The 21,109-nt window shown below is 36.8% G+C and overlaps 1 protein-coding gene across 2 annotated transcripts in view; it reads left to right on the forward strand.

Moving 5' to 3' along the window:
- The window catches only part of LRMDA (leucine rich melanocyte differentiation associated), a 690,354-nt gene that overhangs the window by 521,242 nt on the left and 148,003 nt on the right, over positions 1-21,109 (forward strand). The gene's annotated exons all lie outside the window — the stretch shown is intronic.

The following is a 21,109-nucleotide window of genomic DNA, read 5'->3' on the forward strand; positions in this document are numbered from 1 at the left end:
TTAACCTCACCATTTTTATTCTGCAATGTGTATGTTCATGCACTAACACAACTTTAACAGAATAGTTAATAGCCATGATGACCCCTTTTTTTTTTTTCTTTGATTAAAAAGACATTCTTCCTCCTGTACATTGTGGGTTATGAAATAGTCACAACTATAGAAAAACTGCAATCAAGCTTGTCATGGATTACATGATTTTTATGGTATTCTGCAGTTTTCAGGCCTAGTTTCCTTCCTCAAAAATTTTATGAACCATCACTGTCTTAGTTTTTTCTTAAGTGAGTCTTTCTAGGTTTCTATGGCTTGGTATTTTGAAAAATGCTGGTCTTTTTGGTACAGGAGACGGAAAGGATTGCAAGAAAACAGCTTTAAAATTGCTCTAACAAAGTCTGAAATTGAAAGCAAGAGCTGGGACAAGTATCGGGAGTGACTGAAGTGATGCTGGCTGGGGAAAGAATTGCTGGAGGACTGACCAGGCATAGCCTTACAGAGTGTTCCGCAGTTTATAAGAACATGCAGTCATAAAGTCAAATGCATCACAGGTGGTAGACTCATCACAGACCTGCATGTGAAAATAGGAATAATCACTATCTCTTTCCCTCAAAACCACTATCTCTTTCCCTCAAAGCAACATTAACAATTCTTTATGTATTATGGTCAAAGCGTGTGTTTATTCAGTACAAGTCTCTTTGGTAACTCAGTTGTCATTAGTCAAGCTAGAGAATTCACGAAGAAACTAGTCTTCCATTCAAGAGACTGTTTCCAGGGCAGGACAAATATGAAGTATGTTCAGGCACTGTCTCTACAGCTGAAAATAGATGGTCTCCAAGACTGGAACATTTTATGTGTTAGGAAAGGGCAATAATCTGAAAAGGGTACTCATTTCTGAAAATTAAGCTTATTCTTAATGAAATGTAGATTATGTATCATATCCCAGCCATGAGCAGACAGGTTTTCTTGTGCTTCCTCCAAATTCTGCTCTTGTAGTCTGTGTTTGTCTTGCCAGATTCCACGTGTACTGATACAGTTTTGCAGTAATAATTGTTGTTTCTTTTTGCAAGTAGTTGGGTTTGGGGTTTTTTTTGTTTTGGTTTGGTTTGGTTTGGTTTTTTTTGTGGTGGTGTTTTTTTCCTTTTCTTGTGGGCTAGGTGTCTGTCCATAAGAAACACAGAGAATTAGCAACACCAGAAAATGGTCCTTGTTGTCAAAACAGGAACATATTCCTGGGCAAATGCTGGCCCAGTCTGTAGCAGGCAGGTGTCTGAGAGGCACCTTTGTGCCAGATCAGCCCGGGGCATTGGATCAGATGCTGTCGGCCATCTGCTCTCTACCGATTTTCAGACAGAGGTGTTTTTACTTCACTTGTCATTTCTGAGACTTCTGCAGGATTGCAGTTTATTTCAGCTTCCAGAAACCTAAGGCAAGCTGTAGTGCTGAAACAGAAATATGCAGTACACCTGCAAAAATGGGTGTAATCCCACTCTTTGATGGCTTGTAGTATGTTTTATAGCAGGTGAATGGAAGCTAGGGCTTTTAGCTGATCCAGTCTGTCTGTGGTTGCTATGCCTTGACCAGAAGAGACAGAACCAAGAATTTATGTCATCCTCTGGAGAGGCTGTCACTGTCTCAAGGATGGCATCTAGAAGAAATGAGAAAATTTGATGTAGAAATTTAGCAGGAATGTTACGGGAGAAATGGAGATGTGGAACAGTGGGTAGACAGGAGGTAGTAAGATGGAAGTCCTGTAGTTCCAGCCCAGGCCAGAATCGTTGGTGGTTGAGACAGTTCGATGTTGTTGAGCTTGCAGGGTGATTTAGTTGTCATTGCACACTAAAAGACAAAATCTGAAAACTGAAACAAAGCAAGGGGCATGGTAATCGAACTTCTGCTTTCAGGTCAGGGTAGGTAAGCAAAGGAAAAGTTTTCCCCACTTCTCAGTATATCTTCCTTCACAGACACTCTACTAATGTCTCTTCACCTGCACCAAGGGGAAAAAAAAAAATGGAAATGAGGAAAAATGAATTAAAGAGGGAAAACTGTGATCTAGCATTAGGCTCAAAAATGAGCTGAATGGTTAGAAAGGAAAAAGCTTACTAAGCATTTCTAACAAGAGAAACAAACAGTTCTATATGTTAACTTCACCTTGTGTTTAGTCTGAGAGGAACAAAGCAGTCCCTGGAAAAGACAGATGATATCCTCCCCCACATGTAGCAGCACAAAAGATGGGTGGCACCATTATGGTGGGAAACCTGCTCAGCTCATGTAACGTGTTTCATTTAAACTGTGCAGAACAGAAATCTCTGAATACACAGAAATGCTCTTTTGAGTTAAATAGCAAAGCTGTGCTGAATCCTTCAGTACTCGCATTTATAACAGAAATAGTCTCCAGAGTTGACTGTTTATTTATCAGTTGTTAATTGAGTTGATGTTTACTCATGATTGCAAACAGATGATTAATTTATAGCTGAGTGTTATTACTATGATAGTGAAGAGATCATTAGAAAGAAGGATTATAATAGGGTTCTCTGCACTTGTGAGGCTAATAATAAAGATTGACTAATATAATTAGATAAAGCTTTGTAACAAATATTATTAAATTGAAGCTGGACTTTATTTAAATGCACTGGCCTGTTATCTAAAATGTATTAGCAGAGTGCGTAGGTTAAGTAGAACCCCTGCCTGCACTGTTTACCGTCTCCTTCAGAGATTAAATGGCTCTATACTTGTTGGTTAAATTACAATATTATGCTCTATACATGAGTATTATTTCTATTGAAAGCTCTAAAAAATATTATTGTAACAAAAAAAAGATGATATTTTCTTTCAATTTTAACATGGGATGATTTCCAACTTTATTTTTGATAACAGGTTAACCAAACTTAATTCAAGAAGATGGTATTAGGCTTCTTCATTTACTGAGCCTGGTAACTCTTTTGCATAATTCTATTTAATGGAAGTCAGAGTAAGACTTTTGTAGGAATCCAATGACAATCTTATGGAGCATTTGATTTTTTAATTTTCATGGAAGCATGGAAGGCAACAACAGAAGCTGAAGTTGCATGGGATGAAGCATTTCAAAATGTAGATCTACCTCCCTCCCCCTCCTCCCCCCCTTTCTTTTTTAATTCCTTCCCCCCCCCCCCCCCCCTTTTTTTTTTTTGGAACAGCATGTATTATTTAATGAAGCTAGTCCAAATTGGCTGGAGTTCTATACAGATTTATCTGTTATGTTCCAGCATAAGTTTAGCATGGACAGGGTCTTCTTTGGCCCATTTGTAGTTGTGTGTACAGATGTAATGTGACTCTAGTGTGAACAAGAGTAGATGAATATTTTAATAGTATTTTAGTGTAGGGTGGGAAGAGGGATAGACAGAACTTGCAACTGTAATATAAACATCATTCTAGCAGCGGGCATTTCAAATTGCTTGAAAATGCAATGGCATCATAGCAAGTAGTGAAATAATATTACAGGAACTATAAAAGCAGGCTTTTTTTTAGAACCTTAATAGGTTACACTCTAACTACTCTGTGGTTTCATGAAAACTGAATGCAAAATTTCCACTCTTTATTGTCAGATTCCTTATGAGAGGAAAGAGAAACACAGTTCTCGCCTTCTATGGCCTGAGTGCTTGAAGACTTAGCATCTTCTGGAGTTGCTTCAGCTACAGACTGCCAGATTGTGAGCCTTTGGGCTATGCAAAAATGCTCTTGTCCTGATAGGTGCTGAGTCTCAAATGAAGTATCTTGAGATCAGTTCTTGCTAAGCACCTATCAGTGTCTGTTTCCAAATGACCACAAAGCATTTCAGTGCTTAGCTGAGACTTGAAACCCTTATAATATTTATAATGGGAACTGAAAAGTTCTTGCCCTCTGGTTAGAAAGGGCTCCCACTGGGCTGTGCAGTTACTGTTGTGCTGCTCTGCTAGCTGTGTGCTCTGTGCTCAGATACATGGTACTCTTCACACTTAGCAAAGCCGACAGGTCTACAGTCACGTTGTCATCTCCGTCCAAAAGTTACTCAAGTATTTTAGTACTGAAAAAAGAAATCTTTAGGTTATTTTCATTCTGCTTGATGGAATTTCTTTGTTGGAAGAAGAGATTTGGAATAGATTAATTTGTATAAACTATTTGATTACTAAAAAGACATTTAGAAGAAATGTTGAAATCCTGAGGTTCAAAAATAACAAACCGGACAAATGTTTGAGCTACAGGTTCCTTACACGAAATGCTGTCACTGTCAGATGAGTGAGTGGGAATGTGAAAAGTTTAAATGCTCTTCATAGAAATGACTCAGGAAGGATTAATAATGGCTCAAAATAGTCTCAGAGAGATTCTGGACATGGTCATAGAGAGTTTCCACAGAAAACGTCTGCTGGTTTGAGCCTTACAGAGCCAGTGAAGAGAGCCTTTTGATCTTGACTGACTTGATGGGACATGGGATGAAGCAGACTTTAATCACAAGTGATTAATAAATCACTCCCAAAATATGATTTGTCTTTCCTAGAGAAAGTCAATTTTTTTAGAACTCTGTGGGGAAAATAGAATTTTTTAATGCTTTGTATAAATCTGTTGGCAAGTTTTAGCATTATCAGTTTTCACCAGCACTCTGTCCCAGGGCTGTCAATTTGACTATGCTGAAAAGTAAGTTGTCATTCTCAAACAACTCTTGTCACCTGCTTGCCTTCTGGAATAGAGCAAAGGGAAGTATTAAAAAAAAAAGTGGGATGAGAAATGATGAGGGAAGCATCCAAGAATGGAGTTGAAGGCAAAGTAGAGAAATGTAGAAAAATAACATTTAAAGCTGAGTTTGAGAAAAAACTTACATCTTAGAAATACATTTGAGGAAACAAATGCAGGTTCGTAGAGATTGTGTCACCCTATTTAGATTTTGTTCCTTTATGAGAGTAAAACATGCTTTGTTTTCCCTGTGAAAAATATGCAGTCTGAAGCCCAGCACACAGGTTTAGTTTTGAATGGGTCTCAAGGAAGCAAAATAGCCACTTGTAGGCAATTGACAGAAACCCAGTTGCAGGGAAAAACTTGGGTTTCAGATCAAATTTGTATGGAAACATCCCAAGGTTGTTTCTAAGAAGCCAAACCCAGGGATAATTGTATTAAATACCATTCCGTATGAACTGATGAAGGCTTTAGTTTTCAAAAAAAAAAAAAAAGTAATAATGTTGGTGGAGCACCTTTCATAGAGATTTTAATCTCTAAATACTTTGGATTTAGATCCTTTATGGTTAGGTTATATACTCTGGAGACATTAAACAAGGGGAAAAAAAATGCAGGCATTCTTTATAGATGTTTATGAAAACTGGCACATAGCTGGCATGAGAAAAGCTGTCATGATAATCAAATCTTTGATAGATTTGACAATTATATACTTGCATAGATAAATCCACACAGTCCCAAAAGACATCAAATGGGTACTTAGATCGTCTCAAATACAGACCGTTTTATTCAGTTGCTGGACATTAAGCATAGAAGAATTAGATAATTTTAGCTAGTGTATATAGAGCAACTACAAGTTGACTTGTTTTGTTTTCTTCTAATCTTCTTCAAAGTTTCCAGGCCAGCCTTTCACTGAAGAATATACAATATTTTAGTTGTTTGATAAGTCTTGCAACAAGAAAAGAAGAAAAGGCGGCATAGTACAGCTGGTGTTTTTAAAGTAAGTAGTTGTTTGACAACCATAGAGATATTATAATTGTAATTCATTGGGCAGGGCTCTGTGAGGAAACAGAAGTCCCTGTTGGAACTATTCCACAGTTTCCCAGCTGTTATCTGTTTTCTTCACACAAGGAAGGCTTGAATTGCATCTTAAGCCTTGAAGAATGTATGGTGCGCTGGATATAGTGTGTATTTAATTCTGGACTGGAAAATGAAGCCAATGTAAACCGCAGTTATTGCTGGGCCTTTTCATTTCTCAGACATCAGACACAAAAGGTCATGACTGCTTATGTCCCATTTAAAACAGCAGTAAAGATTCAGAAAACTAAAAAATGGCAGTGTCTTAATCAAACATTTCCAGAGAAACAGTCTGTTTACAAGTGCAACCTGTACCTCTGTTTATATTCATATGCCATTTTTTTACAGTGATGAGATTTGGAGATATGTGGAAGAAAATGGCCCTCATCTCCAAAATTGAATGGTATTTGAACAGTCTTCATTCCACATTTCCTGGGGAGGGCTTTTTCAAACAAACCATCTTGTAAGCCTGTTGTCTGTCTGACTGGGGTGGAACCATGGGATTGTGTTTTGCTTTTCTAGGACTGAAATTTGCACAAAAGGGTGGAGCAGAAGTGATCAAAATCCCAAAACTTAGTATGGAGTTGTGATCCAGTATGTACTGTTATCCCCGCTGAGCCTGCTATGGTTTTTTTACAAATCAGAAAAGCTAGTTTAGGATCACTCAGTCTACAGAAGAACTGCGGAATGAAGGATTAGCTCAGCTGATGTTTGTTCTTTCTAATACTTTCTGTTTATATCAAGGAAAGGAGGTTGTCATTTGTATTACAGTCTCAAAGAGTGTGTAAGATTGAAACAAGATGGGTTTAAATGAGAAAAAGACAATCATGTACAACAGAGAAATAACTTCAGATATTTTTTTCTTACTTAAAATAGAGAGGAAACAGAAAGTGGACCCAGCAGTTGTGTTTAATTGATTTGGAAAAGAAAATCACTAACTGCCTATGCATATAGCTAAAGAGAGAGCAATCTTAATCAATATAGAATAAGTAAACTGTTTATTCAGGCTGGTGAAGAGTAGGAAAAACCCACTTAGATTTAGAAAATTATAGTGAAATGTCTCCTGAAAATTATTCACTGGTGGTGCTGAACATTGTAATCTTTTATCACTAATTTGTAGTGTAAATTTTCATATCTAATTCAAATGTTAGAACTGCTGAAGAAATTTGCATTGACAACTATTTCTTTAAATTAGTGTCATTGTGCAAGAGCTGTTAAAGAAGGCCGTAAAATAAAGGCATACTTATTTGAGATTTTTTTTAAAAAAATCACTCCATATGATATTTTTCACCAAATGTTTGGTTTGCAATGTCTTACATAATTAAGTGTTATTGACTTCAGATTTGTTAATTATATATATCATAGCTAGAGAAAATGCCATTGTTAACTAACTATCCAAAATGTAATGAAAATTTGGCTCAGGTGATAATTTTTTACTTATATTGGGGGGAAAAAAGCAAAAATTTGTTTCTCTAGGGACACACATATCAGATGCCTTGAAGTTAGCTTTTAATTAACATTCTTGCATCTATCTCAACACCAGATAGTAGTCCTGTATTACTGCTAAAAGAGATAAGTAGATATTTCATTATTTCTCTTCCTATTGTTTCTCCTCTTTCTTAACAAAGGACAAGAAAAAGCAATGAGCGCTAAGTTAGAAAAGCCAAGTGCCTCGCAAGTAATTGAAATTTGTAGTATTTCCTAGATAAGGTTTAGCATGTTGTCACCTTAGACTGCAGAATTTTAAGACTTGTTTAATACAGAAAGCTGGGCAAATCCTTTCAAGTATAGCCTGCGTGACCAAGTCTGCATGGTCAAAGGACTTGTTCAAGGAATATGATTTTGGGGTCTGCACCAGCTGGATGCTGAATAAACATATTAATGTTTTATTTCTAAAATGCTGGATCAGACTTGTGTGTATTGGTGTCAGACATAGTCTTACACTTATTTGGTGTATTTAATTTGAAAATACTCTCTTTTGTTTGGCGTTCATTTCTGAATGTCCCAAATGCTAAATAGAAGTGAAAGCAAGGAATTCCAAAAGAGGCTGAGTGGATAAGCTGTCCACTTTGTGCTCATTTTCAGTGAACTTTGACTGTTCAGCTCCCCTATGTTCTTTAAAAATTCCAGTCAAAGTGTATACATAGAGGAAGAAAAAAGCCAACAACTTTCTGATGAATACAGTGACATCTGGTTTTAGGAGGTCATGTAGTGGGGAAGTCACACGACTCTACCCTGTCTGTATAAAATGTGCTTTACTTGGTTTCTGAGTGCTTAGGTAGTGATGGATGTTTCAGTCCAAATGTTAGCTTTGTGTACTGACAGTCTGTCTCTCTGATATACTTTGAACTCTGGATGAATTTTTATATGGCTTTACATGAGTACTCATGAAAACAGGAGCCAGCTATTTCATTGCCAAATCTCCAGTGGCCAACCTGGTGCAACTGCTATAATTTTTGTAGGTGACTTGAGAAATATAGTTATTATCCAGCAGTGGGGAACAATGAATGCGTTAATGGCTAGACTGGCAGGGCTGCACTTGAGGTATTCAGAACAAACACCTTAGTCAGCAGTCACAGGTGGGAAAAAATACCTTTGACTGTGAAAAATATCGCAAATGCTTGATTCAGTTTTTTACAGTACTTTGTCAAATAACTTTACCTGAAGCTTAGTCCTCAGCAGCTGTACAAAGGTTTGTTCAGAGAAAGCTGAACTGGTGTAGAGGGTAGAAGGAAAGAGTCTATTGAATCTTTGAGCATGGTTTCCAAACTCTAACCATTAGCTTTCTCCTTGTAGGGAGTTGTTCTTGATCAATCAAGAGAGCAGAGATATTTTCCCTTCATTCTTAATGCCTGGTGTTTGCAGGATCCAGGCTTTCATGGTCTATCTTAAGGAGATGTATTTGTAGAATGTCTTTATGAGGGATTTATTTCTGGGAGAGGGGCTAAATGCTTGACTATGGAAAGGGTAGTCAAGCATTGGAACAGGCTGCCCAGAGAGGTGGTGGAGTCACCATCCCTGGAAGTGTTCAAAAAATGGGTAGACGTGGCGCTTTGGGACATGGTTCAGTGGGCATGGTGGTGTTGGGTTGATGATTGGAATGATGATCTTAGAGGTCCTTTCCAATCTTAATGATTCCTAGTTTTTACTTTCATTATAAATAATCCAGCCACCAAGCCAGGAAATGTGAAGTTGCTACTCTCCCCTTAATTGGTTTAGTGATGGACTTGGTAATGTTAGGTTAATGGTTGGACTGGATGATCTTAAAGGTCTTTTCCAACCTAAACGATTCTATGATTCTGTGATTCTGAAACTACTAAATTTTTAGCTGCTTCTGCAGAAAAACCATGAAGTGTACTTAGAAGGTCTTGTAAGACCTTGTTTCTTCAAGCTCTATTAAATCACTGGATATTTTATTGAGGGAATGGTTGGTCACGGGCAATGTATTACAGCTACAAGCCCATTTCCTAAACAAAAATAACCATGTGATGGTGAATATGTGAGAGCTTTGTAGCACGGAGCAAGACCTAATAAATGGTATCTTAATGCTGGCGTACACCTGTGTGTTGAATGGGCCATGTAAAGGAGAGATGTGGTGGAAGGCATCATGGACACGTGATTTCTAGCAAAATAGCTATCAGTGCAGAAGCCCTCTAAATGATGGAGATTTTGTTGCAGTCTAGCCCTGGAATCTCTTCAAAGCTCTCTTTTTCCTCCTCCAATCACAGGTAAATAGAGAATTAGAAATTTTGGGGGGGCACTCTGAGGTGTGCGGTTGTGCAGTGAGAGAGGGGCCTTTTACCTTAAAAAAAAGTGAGATGGAAGTGCAGCAGGCAAGAGTATAAGATGGGCCAAGTGAGTAAATCCCACGTGAAAAGCATAGCACTGGAAAACCCTACTGTCTTGCCATCAACTGCACAGATGTATGGTCCAATGATTAGTGCAAACATGTTAATTACAATTTCCCGCATCTTATGTGATAATGAATCTTTTTTATTTTAAATCCCATCAACTGTGGGTATAATTAGACTTTTTTTAAACTAGACAGTTTTGTTCAGATCATGGTGGTTATGACCATGAAAATTTTGAAATATATTTTTTAAATGTTATTAAAGAGGAAATACCCCAAATCAGTGCTGCTTTAATTATCTGGGATGAACAGATGAAAGAAAAGTGGTTTCTAACTAGCTTACTTTCAAGATAAAATGTTTAATTTTATTTATGTTTAACCAAGTCTGACACACATGTTTTCAAGTTTTTAAGGCATGTGAACAAGACCTGATACTATTAAACACAACGTTTCTTAACGTTTTAGGCAATGTGGTATGCCATGTGATCCTGTGAAATATCGTTCGTGATTTTCAAGTTGACATGAAATGTTGAAATGAAAGTTAAACCAGCTTTTCTATATTGCACAGATTAATGGAATCAGAAGTATCTCTAACTGTCCTGAGCATGTTTTAAAATCTATTCTAAACTGCATCCATCGATAGGAAGCTGGATCAATGTTTGATGAGATGATGATAGTACTGTGTGTGTGAAGACTAAGTGAAGTTAGATTTTCCCAAGAAGTGTTTTCTATATTGTAATAGCCTCTGGAATTAGATTTAAGGATGAAAAGAATACTGTTTTCTAGTGCTTTTTTTTACATTTACTATTGATTACAAAGATTATCCAAGCGAACTTCTGTGGGGTTTAAATCTTCTTTAAAACAATTTGGCAAAGAGTGCACAGATATTTAATGTCTTTAGCATACATCTTTGATTTCATCATGTTAGGGTTGTGGGACATGCTTGTCTGGTTTGGAGTCTTTGAAGATGCCCTATAGGCTTCTTTCAGATCAAATCACACCTCACAAAAACACTTAATTGAGTCCAAGTTCCTCTTTTGTTGTTCTTCAAAAGCATTAAAAATAGTCACTGAAAATAAGCCATCCTTTTAGGGGAGATACAGTGTGAATTGGATCTCTGTGAAGCTGTTTAGAAAACACGCTTCCTATTTAAGGTTATCTTCACTCATTTCTTTCAGTATCATGTGAACATTTAACAAAAAGCTGACATTCCTATCATAGTGCTGTGTGTATTCTTCTCCTGTCCTACACAGCTATTTCCCACATTTGTCAAGGCAAAGGTTGAAGGGGGTATGGACAAGGGAAATAGGTCTCCCATTCATTCCTATCTGTCAGGAGTTCACTTTGTCATGATAACATTCAAGGAGTATATTTATCTATCCTGCTACTGGAGGTTAAAGCAAGGGTAAAAAAAGGAGAAGGAAGAAATCATGTTTTAAAAGTTTACAAATTCTGCTGCAAAGACTGTAAACAGAGAGAGGCTTGCAGTGGAATGTGTAAAATACTGCTGCATTGATAGCGATGGGGCGGCTAGCTGCTACAAATCCGCTCGTATAAACAGAGGAACTCTTGCTGCAGATTGGGTCTGTTTTGGCTTAAAGTCTGAGGAACACATTGCTTTCAAAGTGAATTCTTAGGTGTCACTTCCCATAACTTATAGCAGAAGATTACAAAGCTACTGATATAACATATTAGTTTGATGGACAGAATTATACCCCCAACGCTTCCTGCTCTCCCCAATGACGCACACTAACTTAGTGTGCTGTGACAGCTGCCTTGATTTACCACCAGGCTGGGAGGCCAAGTGGGAGAGGGAACATTCACATGAACGCAGGGGCTGATACTGGCCCACAGCCTAGTTTATAAAGCTGCCCTGTAATTCACCACAAATGTGTCACCATTAAAAGGGAAAAAAGGATTGCAGATAATAAATACTCTTTAATTTATTAGCTAACAACAAAGAGATCAGAGCCAGTTGTGATGTGATTGTTTGACATAATATTGTCAAGGAAAAAAGCTAAGTTGACCAAAGATGTATATTACACATTCAAGCAGATGCATCAACTCTTGGCTTGTCACAAGCCGAGCTAAACAAAACGCCAAACAGAGGAGAGAACTGGCAAACAGCACAGCCATTTATCTCTGAAAGAGACATATTCAAGAGCAAGTGAAATAAGACATAGTTCTTTGGGTTTGGTCAAGGGCCAAGTTCTAACTATTATAAATTAAATGTTTTGTGTATCGATTTGGCAACTGCAGCAGCTCTTACCATCTTGGTCATGGTAGGGGAGTGTTAGATTTTCCTGTCTCCTTTTGCCAGAATGATGGCTTTTGTTGTGGGGGACAATATTAGAATGTGTCCATGCATACCAATAGCCACAATGCGTGCTATAAAAAAGGCATATAGGTTTTGCAAATACAAATAAGAGCTGTTAGGCTAGACACCCTACAGAATCTGAATTTTCCAAAGAAAACTTTAAAAAGTCATGACTCTCAAAATCTCGCTCTCTGGATTGTTTGAGTTCCCAGAATATAGTCATCAATAAAATTATTTCAGGTTTGTATGCTTTTAATCTGAGTTTTGAACTTCATGTAGTTTATGTTGAGGAACCCTTGCTTTTTGTTTTATATGAGCATTGTTCATGCCACCACAGTTAGCTTGGTGTCAGCATTTCCATTATAAATTATGCTTGAGTGGTTTGGATGTCAGCTGTAAAAATTTTTGCCCTGGTTTGAAAACTGATGCACAGAATCAGAGCATGCAGATCATATGTTTATGCAAGCACATGCACACATTTTTAGAAAAGAAAAAGAATAATTAAAATTAGATTCATTAATGTTATCCCAGAACATGGGTATCATGTTATACAGTCCCAAATGTGTCTCATCAGTGCTGCACATCGTATTCTAGTATTGGAGGCAAGTAAATAACATGCACAGCCCCAGCTCTTGGTTGTTTGTCATTCAGCGTAAAACTGGAGTAAATTCAGTGGAGTATCTCCAGATGTACTGTAGTCTAACTGAATGCCAAAATTTCTGAACGGTGTAATGTAATCTACATGCTGTATGATACTCTTAGACACACACTTAAGACATGTTAAACATGTAAATCTGTAGCTGAAAAATATGTTGATTGAGCCAAAACAATGTTTTTCATATTATTAGAACAAAGAGCTGGGGGATTAGGTATTATTTGGGGTGCTTTTATGTGTGTCTGTTGTAAAAAGAATGCAGTTATGTTCCCTCACCTCTCCACCTTTCAGAAATATGAAGATTTAGGAAGTGTTATGTCACTTGTGTTAAATAGAAAGTGTTAATTTCTGTGAAGATCATGCCAGCACAAGACCTGAGCATTATTTAAACTCTCAAGCAAAAACCCAAACCAATTTTTTGTAGAACGTGGTCCTCATGCTGAGCCTTTGCACAGGGATAAAAATTTTACCATAGTTAAAGGTCTATGAAATTATTTGCTTTGACGTCAGCAACATCGTCCTACAAACCTGAAAAGGCTGAACTGCTAGAATTGTGTCTGCTTTTAGTACACTGACATTGTCTTGCAAACTTTCACAGATTGAATTTAGAATGGAAACTCCATATATATTCGTTAAGGACTTGCCCTTTCTCCATTTCTCTTGATAGCTAGATCATGCAGTAGTTCTCTGAAATAGGAGAGGAAAGGTAAGAGGCTCAAGTCATTCCCTCCCTGTTGGGAGGCTGGAAATTCTCTGGATGATCTAGGTCAGGTGAACGTGCTGCTTGGCACGGTGGCATGCAGGTGTGCGTGGGTCTCTACAGTAATGTGGCTTTTCGGATGTTGAGCAGCCAGGGAATAGGAGCCTCTGTGGAGGTATGGATAGAGCAGGAGGCCTTCCTACAGCATTCTAGCACATTTAATGATCTCGGTCCTCAGGGCAACATGTATTGCATGTTTCACCAACTTATCTGCGATGAGAAGTAAAAGGAAACTTTTCAGATGATATCCTAAATTAAAAAGAGAGAATAGGACAAGCTGTGCCAAAATTGATAACTTAAATTGCTCCATTTTGATGAGCAGGGCAGTCAGTTCCCAGGAAGAGGGAACCAGCATGTGCTAAACATGGAAAAACATGATTTGGGATAGACAAAGAGCAGTGTGGAGTCCGCTTTGCGGCACTGATCAGGATTATTAATGGCAAGCCAGATGCATATATAGCAGGAAGTACTTTACTATTTGTTGGAGGTAATACATTCAAGTGTTTCATATTTGTGCAAAGACATAGGAAAAAACAACCTCTGCTTTAAGAGTCTGATGGTCTTACAGTCCATCTCTCCATTCCCAACTCCAGGGACATAGCTGCAGATAAGGCCAAAGTTAATCTTCTGCTTATATGGCAAATTAATTTTGATTTTATGCTGATTTCTATTACTAACATCATAGGTTTTGATAATCATGTTGATAGGTAATAATTTCTTATACCCCTGTCATCTGAGTCAAATTATTGTCAGAATCTCAAGTGTTTTTTAATAAAGAGGCAGAGATTTAAAATTTCTACTTCTCATGTGTGCAAAAAATCCCCCCAAAATGGCCAAATTACCACCCAAAACTAAACAAAGAAAGAAAAAAAGAGAAGGGATCTACATTTCACTAGTATTTAAAATCTAAAGACTAAAAAAACGTAGAACTGTTTCAAAATCATACATCCTGATTTGCAGGGATTATGTTCTTTAAATGAAGAGTTATGTTCTTTAAATGCTTGGAGTTTGCTGTTTTATTTCCTTATGAAATGGAATTCTGCGTCTTATTCCTTAAATTCCTGAAGGAGAAGAGCATAGAAAATATGAAGGTGAAAAATATATAGGAGAGTCTCCTATAGTTTTCAAAAGAAACATTACAGTCTTAACTCCCACTGAATATGACATTTAGAAATTCAGACACAATTCAAATGAATTCAACAGCACACTGTGGTGTCTTCTAGGAATCATTCTTTATAAAGTGAAAGGCTGAATTGTACGTGTTCATGCTTATTAACAGTGACCACACCATATTTTACCTTACTGCTCTTCAAATATGAAGTAGCTTACAGAAAATTAATGCAGGAGCAGATGAAAAACAAATCACATTAATACCACACAAATACTGTAAAAAAATTAGAAGCAGGATGTAAAACCATATCAAAATGCATACGACGTGTGGTAGAACACATAATAAAATGAATGTAACAGATGAAAAAATGGATACAACATGCTGAGGGCTTAATGTAATATACAGCAAAATTGATATAACTCATATGGAAATAAATAAAACATAGCAAAATATATACGTTGTAATGAATTAAGCAGATAAGAGAATTGATTAGAAAGTGTACTGAATTGAATAAAACATAATATTATGGATTGAATCAAATACAAATATAACAGATTGAACTATACTGAAATTATAAAATAAAAAGGCTGGATTGAAAGCATGCTGAGTTGAAATAAAGAAAATATGCAGTGAGTAAAGCTCAGTAAAACTCTGGGTACTAGTCCATCAGAGTCACATGACTCATTTCATCATTTTGGCTGCATGTTGCAAGCAGAGAAGATCATTAAGGTACTGGGGTTTGGATAAAGAAGATGTATGCTTCATATCTGGCCCTACCAGACAAACTTTTAATTTGATTTTGTCAAAATATCTTGTTCTCTCTCAAGTGCTTTTTATCCCTCCTTCTCTTGCCCTTCCTCTTTCTCGCCCTCCTTTACGTCTGCCCTTTCCCCCTTTTCTCTCCTCCCTCCCTTTCACCCTCTTGCACAGGCTTTCTCATTCTCACGTGCTCATTCACTTGCCTGCACGGTTACTCTCTTTCACTTTTGCACTTCCTCTCACTCCCCTCTCTCTTCCTCTCTGCCCCCTCTCATGCCCTCTCACTTTCACATGCCCTCTCTTTCTTGTGCTCACTTGTGCCTCTTGCTCACCCTCTCTCTCTTTCTCTCTTCCTCTCTGTAAGTTGTCTGGGCAACAATGATTCCTGTACCCTGGTTTTCTGTATATTTTGAATGTATAAACAACTGAGATGACAGATAGAAATGATTCCCAGATTAGATATAAATTTGGTTTGAAGTCAGATGTGAAAATCCCAATATTTTGTGTGGCGATGATGTACAGAAGTGGAAATTGCACAAACCCCAGCTCTCTCTAGGCTATCTTGTTTGCATCTGGGCAGCCATCCTCCCTGTTCCACTCACCTCATGTTTGTCCAAACTTGCGTTTAAATACAGACGTGAAGCCCAAGTTTGATTGGAGCCCTTTTCTTCTAATTCAAGCAATAAAAATCAGACGGGAGGTTTAGATTTTACTTGCAGCATATTGTGCATATGAGATCCATGTTTTGGCTATGTTATTGAGTACAGGGATTCATTGATCTCATTGTTTTTCTTTGGTTTGATTTAAAAAAAAAAACAAAAAACCAACCTGTACTTCAAGCTTTGCCAAGACAGATTTTAAAATTTAGGTTTTCTTTTCTTTCTTCTCTTCTTTCTTTTTAAAATTTGCCCATTAAAAGTCTTAAAAGTTGGAAGGCCAACAAGCTCATATCTTTGTAGTTTTATTTCTTAGCTATTCATCTCAGGCTGTAAATGAAAACTGTATTCCTGCCAAGGCTGGCTTCAAAAGTTTGCCCTTATTAAATTCATTTTATTATAATCTTTATTCTAAATGAAGTGTTCATTCTGGTTTAACCACAGCTGATGATGACTTGATAGTTTTCTAGTAAAGTAATACTTGACATAGGAAGTCCTCAGTTAAAGAAAGAGGGACGAGAGAAACTTGGTTTTGTTTCACATTGGTGTCTGTGTGGAAGGAATTTGACTTTTGTAGCTGTTTGGCCATGAAGTGTTAAAAGGAAAGCAATGTTTATGGATTTTTATCTTCAAAGAACATCAAAGCGTGTATCGTAGCAGAATACCTGAGTTTCTCTTCTAGTAATGAAGTTGGCATGCTATGTCCATGTTGGCAAGTACCACAACGTAACAGGATACGTAGAGGAAACTAATTGGTGCTGAAGACTCAGTATCCCCACTGTAGGCACTGGAGTAACTGAGAGGGGGAGGACTTGGTTTTATTTTCTGTATCTCTGTAACACACACACAGAGTAGCGTCTGGACAGAGAGTGCACCATATTGAATGGCTGTTTGTTAGAATTTGCAGAACATTTCTTTCCTCTGGATACAGTTTAAAAATTGCTTTATTAGAGAACACAAGTAGTTCTATCAGTTCAGCCAGAATTCTTGAATATGTTTACCAATAAATATACTCTTAAATAAATAAATAAATTCTGATTTAAACAGCAGCATGATGTTATTAGATGCTGCCCTGTCTTTCCAGGAATATTGTGAAGTATTTGAAAGCTGTAGTGGGTAAATAATTTAGAAGTGTAAGTGGTGAAGGTAGACAGATTCTAGGAAAAAACCATGAGGGTGGGAAAGCCATCTGTGTGCTTTTCTTACTTGTATTGCATAGAACCCTCCCATACCTAGTATTTCACATAATTAAATAGCTGCTTTCTAACTCTGCTTCATTTTGGGGTTGCACTGGAGAAGCTTATTTGAAAGTCAGTGTAGGATGTTAGTCAAGATAGGCACCTTCAGCTGGTGCTTTCTTGTGAATTCTTGAAGCTTAACAGTAGCTGCATAAGGAAGATTGAAGAATGCTCTACATGCAGTAATTTTTACCAGCTTAGATTTTGTTTTACTCCCTAACACTTAAATTTTTTTTCTTATGAGCCCAGGTGGGCTGTTACACAAATGAAACAGCAAGAAATTCTGAGCTGTGAGCTCCAGCTGCAACTCTGTCATCTTCTGCGAGTGATGTCCTGCGAGTTTTCTTTTTTACATTGTATTTTACTGCGTTATTATTTTCTGTAGATTGTGTATTTAAAAGTTCTCATCTCATTGCCCTTCACCATTCTTTCTGAGGGGTAACTGACAGCATGTCAACAGAAAAGGGAATACATACCCTACTCCTAACTTAACCTTTCGTGCTTATATCTCTGACACTTGTTGACCATTCCAACACATTAAATAAGCATTAGTCAACTGTATACTGAAACAGCCACAGCTCTGCATCAAATGGAAAGACATTAAGCTTTCACAGCAGGAATCAGACAGCCTTCAAAATGTAAAGGAATCTGTTGTAGTTTTTAAACATTCAAACTGTATTAATTCCGGTGACGGTTATCCCTTAAGTCATTTCAGGCAGTTGCACACTTCTCAACTTTCACAGCTTTCATGTGGAGATCATGATTTTTTCTCTGATTGAAGTATTTCCCCTATCTCTCATACTTGTATTCATACTGGGAATGTTTTGAATCTGAAAAAAATACTTAATGAGTTCACAGGTAATGTATTAAACAACTACTAGTTCCTTTTAATGGCACTTTAACTGTGACTCTTACGATATTCTAATCATCTTGGTTTAAATGGGTTCGCTGGCTGATACTGAGTAACTTTCAAGGACAGACCCACCATCTCTTAGTTCCAGTGTAAATTTATTGGATATTTTTTAGTAAATTCCTGAGGAAAAACAAGTGAGTGAACCAAACAAAAATATTTTTTTCTGGCTTGCTTGACCTCTTCCATGTCCCTTTCATAAAGTCTTATTCAAAAGCCATTAATTTACATAAAGAAATTTTCAGAAGTTGTCTGCTCTGGATTTGGAAGCCTAATCTGAGGAGCGTATTGTTTGTGTCCTGATCTAACTGTTGTTTTCTGGAGCAGCTGATGGAGTAAATGAAAAATTAGTGTGGTTAAAGAAAACAAACAGAAGGCGTATGCATAACTTCAATCTAATGCATCTGCTGTAATAATTTTTGTGAGCCAGTCTTCCAGTGGCTTTGACTGCTGACCTCTGAAAACTTAGCCGTTATGTATCACCAGTCTTGAATTTACTTCACCATAGAGTGTAATCTTTGCTTGCACGACGAATCATCTTTTCCTTTGCCCTTTTCCCCACTGGGCTAAATTATCAAGGTGTATTTAATCATTTTCATTTTTTTCATAGTTTTCATTTTTGACACTGGGTCTGCATCAAGGACATCACTTAACTTCATTTCAAACTATGGCCACAATGACTATGTCCATTTCCAACTACCATAAACCAGCCATAAATCAGGAAAAAGTGCCGTGCTGCTTAAAACTGCTGAAATGAGCTTTTGAGCATTATGCTTACAAGAATGTCAGCCTGTCACAGAGTAAATCAACAAAGCGTCCTTAAACCTTTGTTGCATCAGGGAAATCTCTGACTCCATGGCTTGAAGCCTGGTTATTCATTTTACTGCCCTATTTCCTCCCATTGCAAGACACACATGTGATTATTATTTTGTTTGGATCCTGCATCGTGCTTATTTCTACTTTATTTATGGCTAGTAATTATAGGTTTTATTGCTTACTCCTCTTTAGATTTTGTCTGAAAATATTAAATGAAACTTCTGGTGACTTCTAGGCTCTGAAAGGCCACAGATTTACATTAATGCTCTAGGAACTGTGAGTTTATTTTACAGTATTACTAGATGCTAATTCTACAGATTTTTACAATTCCCATTCCTGCCTTTCTTGTAATGTTTTATCTCTGCTCTTTGAGATCAAAGTTCATGTGTTGAAAGCAATCATCCCTGGAGATTGCCACTTAATACTGATGCTGAGTAATAGTGCAACATACACATCAGGTTTATTCATTATATTTGCACTATTTGAATCTGGCCTGCTGTTAGTGGGCTTGTCGTTCATCTCTGAATTACGCTGTGTCCTATGAAAATTTGCATGAGCCCAGTGTATTTCTTACTGTTTGCTATTCAGTGTCATTGAAAATCACTTTTGTTACGCCCAGCTCTTGCTAATCGATCTCTAAGATGATACCGTGTTGAAATTTATCCCCTGACAGCCCTAACCTTTTGTAAGAACATTCTAGGAGTTGAGTTCTCCATTATAAGAAGAGACTGTATTCCACTGTAATCTTTAAAATAGCCAAAAGCTGAGTCAGAGTACCCAGCAGAGTCAAAAATCCTGGATAGTGTTTCTATTGCCAAGCAACAATTTATTCCTATTACTACTGAATCCCAAGGAGGTGGGAAAAAGGAGATTGTTCAGAGGTAGTTTATTGTGGCTTGAAGTAGTTAGGGGGGTGACTTCAACACAGTGTAATTGATAGTGATTGCTTAATTGGGTTTTGAAATTTTCCTTCTGTTTTTGTTTCATTTTCTCTGACAAAATAGGGTTGAGAGTAATTTTTTTTTCCCTTCAATCACAGAGCTTATATAGCAAGTTCAGTGCATCAAAATAGATCAGAATTAAAGTTTGCATTTTCATGCTTTACAGTGTTTTGATTTCTGCTAAGCTTGTGTTTAATCTCTATGAATGATCACTTTTAGGGATATGTTGGCATTCTTATGATATATATTATTGTCAATTGTTAATGTTCAAGTAATTTAATCTTCAAACATAATTTAATATTAAATTAGATTTTGGCTTGGATTTTTTTCTTCTTCAGTAGGATAAAAAAAACCTACCCAAAACTATTTCAGAAAATTTGATTATGAAACGAGTTCAGAGAATCTTCAGACGAAAACAATTTAGAAACAAGATATGGAGGCTAGATCAGTAGAATGACAGGTAATTATTTTAAAGGTCCACTCTATTTAATTTATAAATTAAACAGCAGTTTACCTATACATTAATAACCAATTCATTCTGTGATCAAAGAGTATATATTTGAATTTTATGGGAATATACCTTACATTCTTCGTTAACAGCAACATATATCAGTCCTGGTTTCATGAGTAAAAATTTCAATTTATCCTTACATGTTGTGCTCTAAGTACTACTTTGGGAACATACTTTTCTATGTGGAGAGAGAAAGAAATGACCTGAAGGCAGTGGTATTCTCAGCTGTAATTGTGGAATGTTAGTTTACCTTAAACCTGTTTAAAGTAGCTGCAAAGTATTCTTACAAGAGCACTTCAAGTCAATCTTGACTTGTTTCTTTTTTGGAGAGTCTTCTTTTAACAGTCTTTTGCCTGTTTCCTTATATTTGTCAATTGTCTTTGTTCAGGTGGATAGGGTTGTCATACAGGGTGCGTAACAGTGACAAAGTCAGTCAAGTGTTAAGTAGGCCATATAATTTGCATAATCCTTTTGCAAATCCTGCTAGGTGCATATTTGTTAATGACTTAGATATAATATTAGGAGAATATGGTAGAAAAAGTGTATTAATGGAAGCCTAATATTTCAACTTTTTAATTTGTTCACAGCTAATTTTTTTTTAATTATAGGTTTACAAACAAATGTTATATTAATAATCAACTTTTAAAATCTGGTAACATGAAAAATGAAATATAATAAATAATATAATGAATGCAATTAATAAAATATTTCAACAATACTATCTAAAATGATTAATAGGTTATATCTTAAACGCATGGAGAATAAGCAAACACTATACTGTCTTTTCAGAGTTTAGATGGGTTACTCTTTTACCTCTGTCTCTAACTGTAGAAA

The sequence above is a fragment of the Pelecanus crispus genome, chromosome 10 (assembly GCF_030463565.1).
Source record: "Pelecanus crispus isolate bPelCri1 chromosome 10, bPelCri1.pri, whole genome shotgun sequence".
Lineage (NCBI taxonomy): Eukaryota > Metazoa > Chordata > Aves > Pelecaniformes > Pelecanidae > Pelecanus > Pelecanus crispus.